Consider the following 7722-nt stretch of genomic DNA (forward strand, 5'->3'; position numbering starts at 1 on the left):
AGCATGTAAGTATTGGTGTGTAATGCAAGGTTCTGGAGTCATCAAAATCATCATAAATTTGGCAGAGTCTTGGTAAAGTAACAATCACTGTACACAGAAAGATGTATATGGGACAACACAAATGGTGTCAGGGCTAGTACTACCTTGATTTCCTTATCTTTCTTTGCTCATTACTCAGCCAGTATATATTTTCTTCCAAAATTGTTTGGCACATGACATTTATTTGTAATCTTGAACATTCAGTGTAAGTTTCGTTAGATTCTGTGAGAATTCATTTTCTTTTTTTACCAGAACTCAAGTTTATCTTTAAAACAAAGGTTATATCAATAATGAAGCGATTTCATATACTGTCTATATTTTATATGTTGTGTGAAAGAAAAGCTGAATGGTTCTCAGAAGAAAAATCTCAAACGAAAACTTTAAAATCTTTAAAGAAAGACATGTATTCATCTGGTCTATTTCCTTTTCTAATTGATGTGATAAACATCATCAAGACGCAACTAACATTTGACGTGTACACGTATGATGTAGTTCTCTCTCTTTCTTTCCCTCTCCCTCTCTCTCTCCACCACACACTCTCTCTCTCTCTCTCTCTCTCTCCACTCCTCTCTCTCTCTCTCTTCTAATTTTCATAGTTACCCCTTTTCAATCTCTATCTCTCTCTATTTATATGCCAGCTCCATGTCTATTCTTTTCTCCCCCTCTTTCTCTCTTTCTCCCTCTCTCTCTCTCTCTCTCTCTCATATCCTCTTCTATATAAGATTTCCACAATCTCTCTCTCTCTCTACCTCTCTGATATGCCTGCTCCCTGTCCATCTTTCCCTATCTCTCTCGTTCTCTCTCTCTCTTTCTCTCTCTCTCTATCTTTCTCTCTCTCTCCCTTCTACTTTTCATAGTTACCCCTCTCACGCCATGAATAAAAGTAAATAACCCGAGGAGGAAGTATTACGTCATTCCATTTAATGAGACCCTTTTGTGCACAATGTGTCAGAGAATAAAGCAGTTGATTAAAAATTTGACAATTTACAATCAGAATATATTGTTTAGATCATTGATTGCTATTAAAGATAAACTTTAGTACTGGTTATGCGATTGCATTGTGAAAGAAAAGGTGTGGAAAGGATCAGAAACAGTTGATCATGTAGCATGTAAGTATTGGTGTGCACTGCAAGGTTCTGGAGTCATCAAAATCATAATAAATTTGACCGAGTCTTGGTAAATTAACAAGCACTCACATAGAAAGCTATATATGGGACAACACACATGGTGTCGGGGCTAGTACTACCTTGATTTTCTTGTCTTTCTATGCTCATTACTCAGCCAGTATACATGTTCTTCCAAAATTGTTTGGCACATGTCATTTATTTGTAATCTTGAACATTCAGTGTAAGTTTCGTTTGATTCTGTAAGAATATTTGTTTTTTTGTTTACCAGTACTGGAGTTTATCTTTAATGTATACACCTCAATGGTTTCCTTTCCACTTTTTTCTCTACATATGAAGCACATGAACAAAATTGTACTCTTCTTTGCATTATATCAAAACAATCAAATTTCCAGTGAATTGACTAACCTGTTGTCAACACCAAACTATATTGGGCTACATGTAGGCATATTGATTCTTTACTTTTGGAATGAGATTCAAATTGTATTATATATATTTATTGAATTTTTATATTATAGAGGCAATGCTATGATTTCGTTGGGGTTAGGGTTAAAATCAGTGGTGACTGATCACCGATGATTGTTTATCTCGCATCAATTTGACAAAAGTCTCAACAAACAGAGCAGACGTCTGACCACATGAAAAAGATCCAGCTACTATGATGTTCCCACTGTTGAATGAAAGAAAAGAGAGAATATAAAGATTTCGTAAAAAATATTAAAACAAATTCTAAGGAATTTTGTTGCTGTATCCTGACAATGTGCATGCATCGATTGCATTTCAGAAACAGTATTGTTATGTGATAAGGTGTGATTCTGCTACCGGGATAATGAAGAGGTGTATATGTGCACTCTTAAAGCAGTGTCCAGTTGGGTAAAATTGTGCACATAAGAGGTCAAAATGGGAATATGCATGTTTGTTTGATGAAATGTACCCAACCTTGGTTGAATACCCATTGTTGGCAAACTCTTACCCGATAAACTTGCATGGCTCCTTTCTGTCCCTCTTATGTGTAAAATTGTACCCAATCCTTTAAAAATTATGAAGATACATATGGGAAAATACGGATTGGATAGAGCCTGACTTGTATAGGAAATAAACATGCCCTTTATAATGTTATTTAAAAAAAAAGTTATGCAAAGTATTTTTGATCGAAATTATGCGCATTTAAAAGCCTTCTTGTGTTATGATTGTTGAGTACTCCTTAATTTGTAATCTTTAAAACAACAAATTCATTTAAAATTACAATACCAGTGATCATGACCATCGTAAATATTACCAATACAATTGTTTATGTCTGTACTGCACGTCCACGAGTCATATATCAGCGTTAAAAGTATTGCTTTTATTAACCTGATCGCACTGATCATTTTGAGGCTGGTAACAGAGGTGGTATAGATAACAGCGAAAGAAATATATCTTGCCGACTTTTCAAGTTTGTCTTCCTTGACCCTTCTCATTTTTCTGACTAGGGCCTAAAAAAAATTAAAAAAATCCCGACCCATCTTGAATAAACCAGATTTTAGAAATCTAGTTTTTTCATTTGAGTCGGTGACAGACAGGCTACGAATAATCCGGATAACTAAAATCCGGATTTTCGATGGGCCATTGCGCACGCGCCGTTTAGGTAAATAAGCATCGTGACATTATACGTTCAATCGAAATTATGCGCCGTTTAGGTGTGACATCACACGTTCAATCGAAAGTATATGCGCCGTTAAGGTAGATAAGCATTGTGACACCACACGTTCAATCGAAAGTATATGCGCCGTTAAAGTAGATAAGCATTGTGACATCACACGTTTAACTGCGCGCATTTAAACGTGTGATGTCACAATGCTTATTAAAAGGGATTATTTCAACATTGGTGTCAGACAGAAAAATCCCTTCAAAAAACGCTTGAAAAATCCTTTCAAGAGAGAATTATCTTGCTTCATATGAGGTTTTTTGAAGGGATTTTTGAAGGGTTTTTTGAAGGGATAATTGATGTCAGAAAGCCAAAAAGAGGATAATTAAAAAAACGGATAACTAAAATTCGAATTTTTGGCCTCTGTGTGACACTGCCTATCGACTGCTTTAATATTCGAGGTCTGGCTCTCAAAGCAGTCGATATCTCTATCTTGTACATTATACAGGATTGTTGGCCACATAATATTCAATAGACATACTATTGCACAGGCGTGTATTTTTGGTACTATTCGCCGTAGTACTATTCAACGAGCGTGCATTTTTGGTTATATGCAGACTGCGTACCTCTCTGCCCTGCGCGTATCCCATTGTTATATTAGCTGTGCGCATCTGACGCGAAGGCAATGGAGAAGGCCTGACTCCAACTTCATCAATTTAAGGAGCATAGCATAATTTGTTGATTAGATCTTTTTCGATGTTGTATAAAACAAATAATGAATGTTTTTCAATCGTTCAATAGTGCGAATATTTTCATGAGTTAAAAGATTGACGTTAATTTTTCAACGAATCATAAGCATTCATTATTTGTATATCATAGCAGGTTGCATTCTATTTCTTATGCATTTTTCTTTAGATTTGGAAATATTGTTCGTGCTTGACTTACTAGCACAAACTAGTCCTTTCGGTATCCAGTGTCCATCGACCTCTTCACAACCTGCAATACAAAAATGAAAGACAAAAATTTATCTTCAATATAAGAAGCAAAGCATAATTTGTTGAAATATTAACGTTTTATTACATCGTTTTCGATCTATATAAAATAAATAATGAATGTTTTTCAATCGTTCAATAGTGCCAAAATGTTTAATGAGATGAATAGAATTAACGTTAATTTTTCAACGAATCATAAGCATTTATTATTTGTATATCATAGAAGGTGCATTATATTTCTTATGCATTTTTCTTTAGATTTTGAAATATTGTTCATGCTTGACTTACCAGCACAAACTTTCGTCGGCATCCGTGCACAAGCTGCAATACAAAAATAAAAGACAAAAAATTTTCTTCAATATAAGGAGCAAAGCATAATTTGTTGAAAGATTAACGTTCTATTAGATTTTTTTTCGATTTTGTATAAAACAAATGATCTTTTTTTTTTTCAATCTTTCAAAAGTGCCAAATTTTTAATGAGTTGAATAGAATTAACGTTAATTTTTCAACGAATCATAAGCATTCATTATTTGTATATCAAAGAAGGAGCATTCTATTTCTTATGATTTTTTTTTTTGGGAAATATTGTTCATGCTCGACTTACCAGCAACACAAGCTCGTCTTGTCGCTTTCCACAAGTCCCTACAAACTGCAATACAAAAATAAAATACAACAAGTTATCAAAACAATAATAAATTAATAAATCAAATCGAATCAAACAAAAACATGGTTGGTAACTAAAGTTATCACAAAATATCATCGGCAAGGATAATAATTACTAGAAAGTATCTTTCTAAAAGTGCAAACTTTCTTTAAATCTGGTCGGATTATGTCGAAACATCATTGCCATGTTGGCACATTTCAATAGGTAACCGCACAAGCATTTATATTCGACTCTTGAAATTACTTGGTCGGTTGCTTTGTAATGGTATTTGTTTAGTTGGTTGACAACATTGGAAATGAATTGCTTACAGCCTTTCTCGTAATTTTCCTCGACATTCAACGCATTAGAATTGTCGATCTCATCTTCCTCGACTAAAACAATTGCTGCCACGGCCAAGGCAATCAGAAAGTAGAGAGCAATCATGGTTTTGGACGCCATTTTCAAAGTCTAAGGAAAATAAAACAAACATGAAATACATTTTGATTAGGTACAAAGCTACGGTGAAATTGCAACACGATTAAGAATATCAGCATAGATTAGCGACGTACTGAAACTTTCCTTTTACCACTCATCAAGAATAAGCACAAAGACGAAATCGAACAATATGAAGTTATAACGGAAACTGAAGGAACAAATTGCGCCCAACTACATAACGGGCTTCGAGACGACAGGCTGCCAGAAAATACGGAAATTGCGGTTTAAGGAAGGCTTCAGAATGTCTACATTCAATCATATTCTCTGCTTTCTGAAATCATGGACCTACTATTAAAGAACTGAGAATGTTTTAAATGCCCATCGAAAGAGGATGTTCCCGGCCCATTTCTGCTCTGCTGTCAGTGCATGTACTTCACGGCTTTACCCCCACCCTCCCGGAAAAAAGATGATTAATATTCAACTCGAAGTTTCATTTTCAAAGAATAGAAGCAGGAGAATGTAATGTCTTTAAATTGCTATCATAATAAAAATAATAATAATAACAATAATCTTTTAAAGTCCACTCCAAATTCATGAAAATAGCAATAAATTGAATTTAATGAATGATCTGACAATTGTATACTTGACACACTACCTTGTTATATTACTCACACTTAATTAAAGATAATATCAGTGAGCTCAGGTACTATTGGAATCGTTTTTTGAGAGAAAATCGCTATGATTTATTCTGGATTGTTTATCCTGCACATATGGAAACGTTGTATTATCCGCTCAATCTGACTCGCGTGCATAGAACAAATAAGCATTTTTGCATGAAAAAGTGAAGTTTGAAAAAAAGTGTGTTTCTTGTGTAATCTTTCAAAAGTATAATACAAAAAGATAATATGCACTTTCTCTGTACTTTTGTTGGAAAAAAACGTATACCATACGTATTTTACAGTTCTATGCCCGTGACTCCGACACACAACGCTGTGTGTTGTGGTCAATTTATTTTATGAGACAAATCCAAGCAAATGTTTCCATATGTAGATTTCCTTATCTTCATATGCTCATTACTCAGCCACTAATACTTGTTCTACCGATATTATTTTGCACATGTCATTAATTTCTAATCTTGAACATTCAGTGTAAGTTTCGTTCGATTCTGTGAGAATTTATTTTTTATATTTACCATACAGAACTCAAAATTATCTTTAAACCTACCTTCCCAAATTGTTAATTGCCTTCAAAATATTTTTTTCTTCAAAATCAGGCTTGGGTATGAGCCATTATAATTTGAGCATGTTTACTGGGTGAAATGTACCCGTAATTGGTTAAACATTACCTAGTGTTGGTATAAAGTCTTCCCCGACAAACGTGTATGTTTTTTGTTTACCTCCTTTCTGTAACATTTTACCCAACTCATTGAAAGGGGTAGTCCACCCTGATACAAAGTTGGTTTTGATAAAAGCAGAAAATGAGAGGAACGGGTCAGTGCACGTTTGATCAAAAAACAATTAAAAATAAGAAAGTTATAAATTTTGAAGATGCAAACAATCAAACACAAGTTGGCAACTCTGTTGTGAGGTCATTTCCCATTTACCCCGTTCTAAAAGACCTTAATAATCATACATTCACCCTCAATATAATTATTGCAAATAAGTGTTATAAATCCAGAAATTTATGAAACCGATCTATTCTGTCATCAATAACTGAGAAAATGAAATTTTATGAAAATTATCGGTACAGACCAAATTGAAGAGGGGGTCGCAATTTACGTTACAGTGTTGCCAATTTGTGTTTCAGTGATGACAACTTTAGGAAGGTAGATGTAAGTCTGTGTAAGTAATAAGTCAGTGTAATAAGTCAGTGTGAGTGATGGGGATTAATGCCTTACCAAAGGACACCTAGCGCCCTTTAGTGTTATGGACCCGGAACCTCCCGATTATTAGATCACTGGGCCATCGCACCCCTCAGAGTTGCCAAAGCATAGCTCCTGATTAATGTGCACTAAAAGCCCACTGCACAAGAGGCGAAGAAAAATGTCTGAAGAAATCCAGGCCTACGCTCAACAACTGAATAAACATTAATTAGACTAGTCAACCACCGAAAAACGTTATACAATTGCTGCTTCTAAAACATAGAACAATATTCCCCTTTCCACCAGAGAATTAAACTGTCTTGCCACTTTCAAATATCCATTAAACATACTTCTACCCTCAGTAATAAAGTTTGATTTACCTATTTTTGAGTTTTTTGTTTCTCATCACATTAAGTTAATTTGTAAACAGTAGGCTTACGGTTGCACCGTGTGAGAGGGGGAGGACTGGAGAGTCCTGAAAGGATTGTCGATACTCATTCTTTCTTGAGTGTGTGTATGCCTACTATTATATCTACATCACCAATCAAGCCGATACTTAGAAGTAGCATCAAAGGTAATTTTGTTTTAAACTAGCGCTACTAAATAATTGAAATCATTATCAACACAATTACAAACTGACGCAGTCAGAAAGACGTGTCGTGTGCAACAGACATAATGTAAGAGATGTTGGGCCTACCTGATTTCGATGCGGTGTTCGAGTAGAATTCGGTGAGATGATAATATGCTGTCTCGTAGCTTGATGTGACGAAGTGTCTCTATCCAGCTTTCTGTTGAAGTACTGTCTAGAAAGCTTCTAGTATTATAGAATACCGAAGCCTGCCATGACCATCTGCTCATAACCGACGAGTCACCGCAATCAAATAGAGTGTTCAATTCAATTCATTTTACCAGACATACAGGGTGAAATAAAACATTATACCAAGTAGCTCACAATTACAATTACTAACACAGTTGAACACAGAAAGAAGAAAAAAAAAATC

At 34.9% G+C, this 7722-nt stretch overlaps 1 long non-coding RNA gene across 1 annotated transcript; it reads right to left on the minus strand.

Annotated features, from left to right (window-relative positions):
* Positions 1-3735: 3735 nt before the first annotated feature.
* Positions 3736-4431, minus strand: LOC115926135. The gene is made up of 3 exons (XR_004064986.1): positions 4387-4431; positions 4071-4103; positions 3736-3786 (listed from the first exon to the last, which is right to left on the minus strand). It is a non-coding gene; the product is annotated as an uncharacterized LOC115926135 (long non-coding RNA).
* Between the last annotated feature and the right edge of the window lie 3291 nt (positions 4432-7722).

Source organism: Strongylocentrotus purpuratus, unplaced genomic scaffold (assembly GCF_000002235.5).
Source record: "Strongylocentrotus purpuratus isolate Spur 01 unplaced genomic scaffold, Spur_5.0 spur5_scaffold_19, whole genome shotgun sequence".
Taxonomy (NCBI): Eukaryota; Metazoa; Echinodermata; class Echinoidea; order Camarodonta; family Strongylocentrotidae; genus Strongylocentrotus; species Strongylocentrotus purpuratus.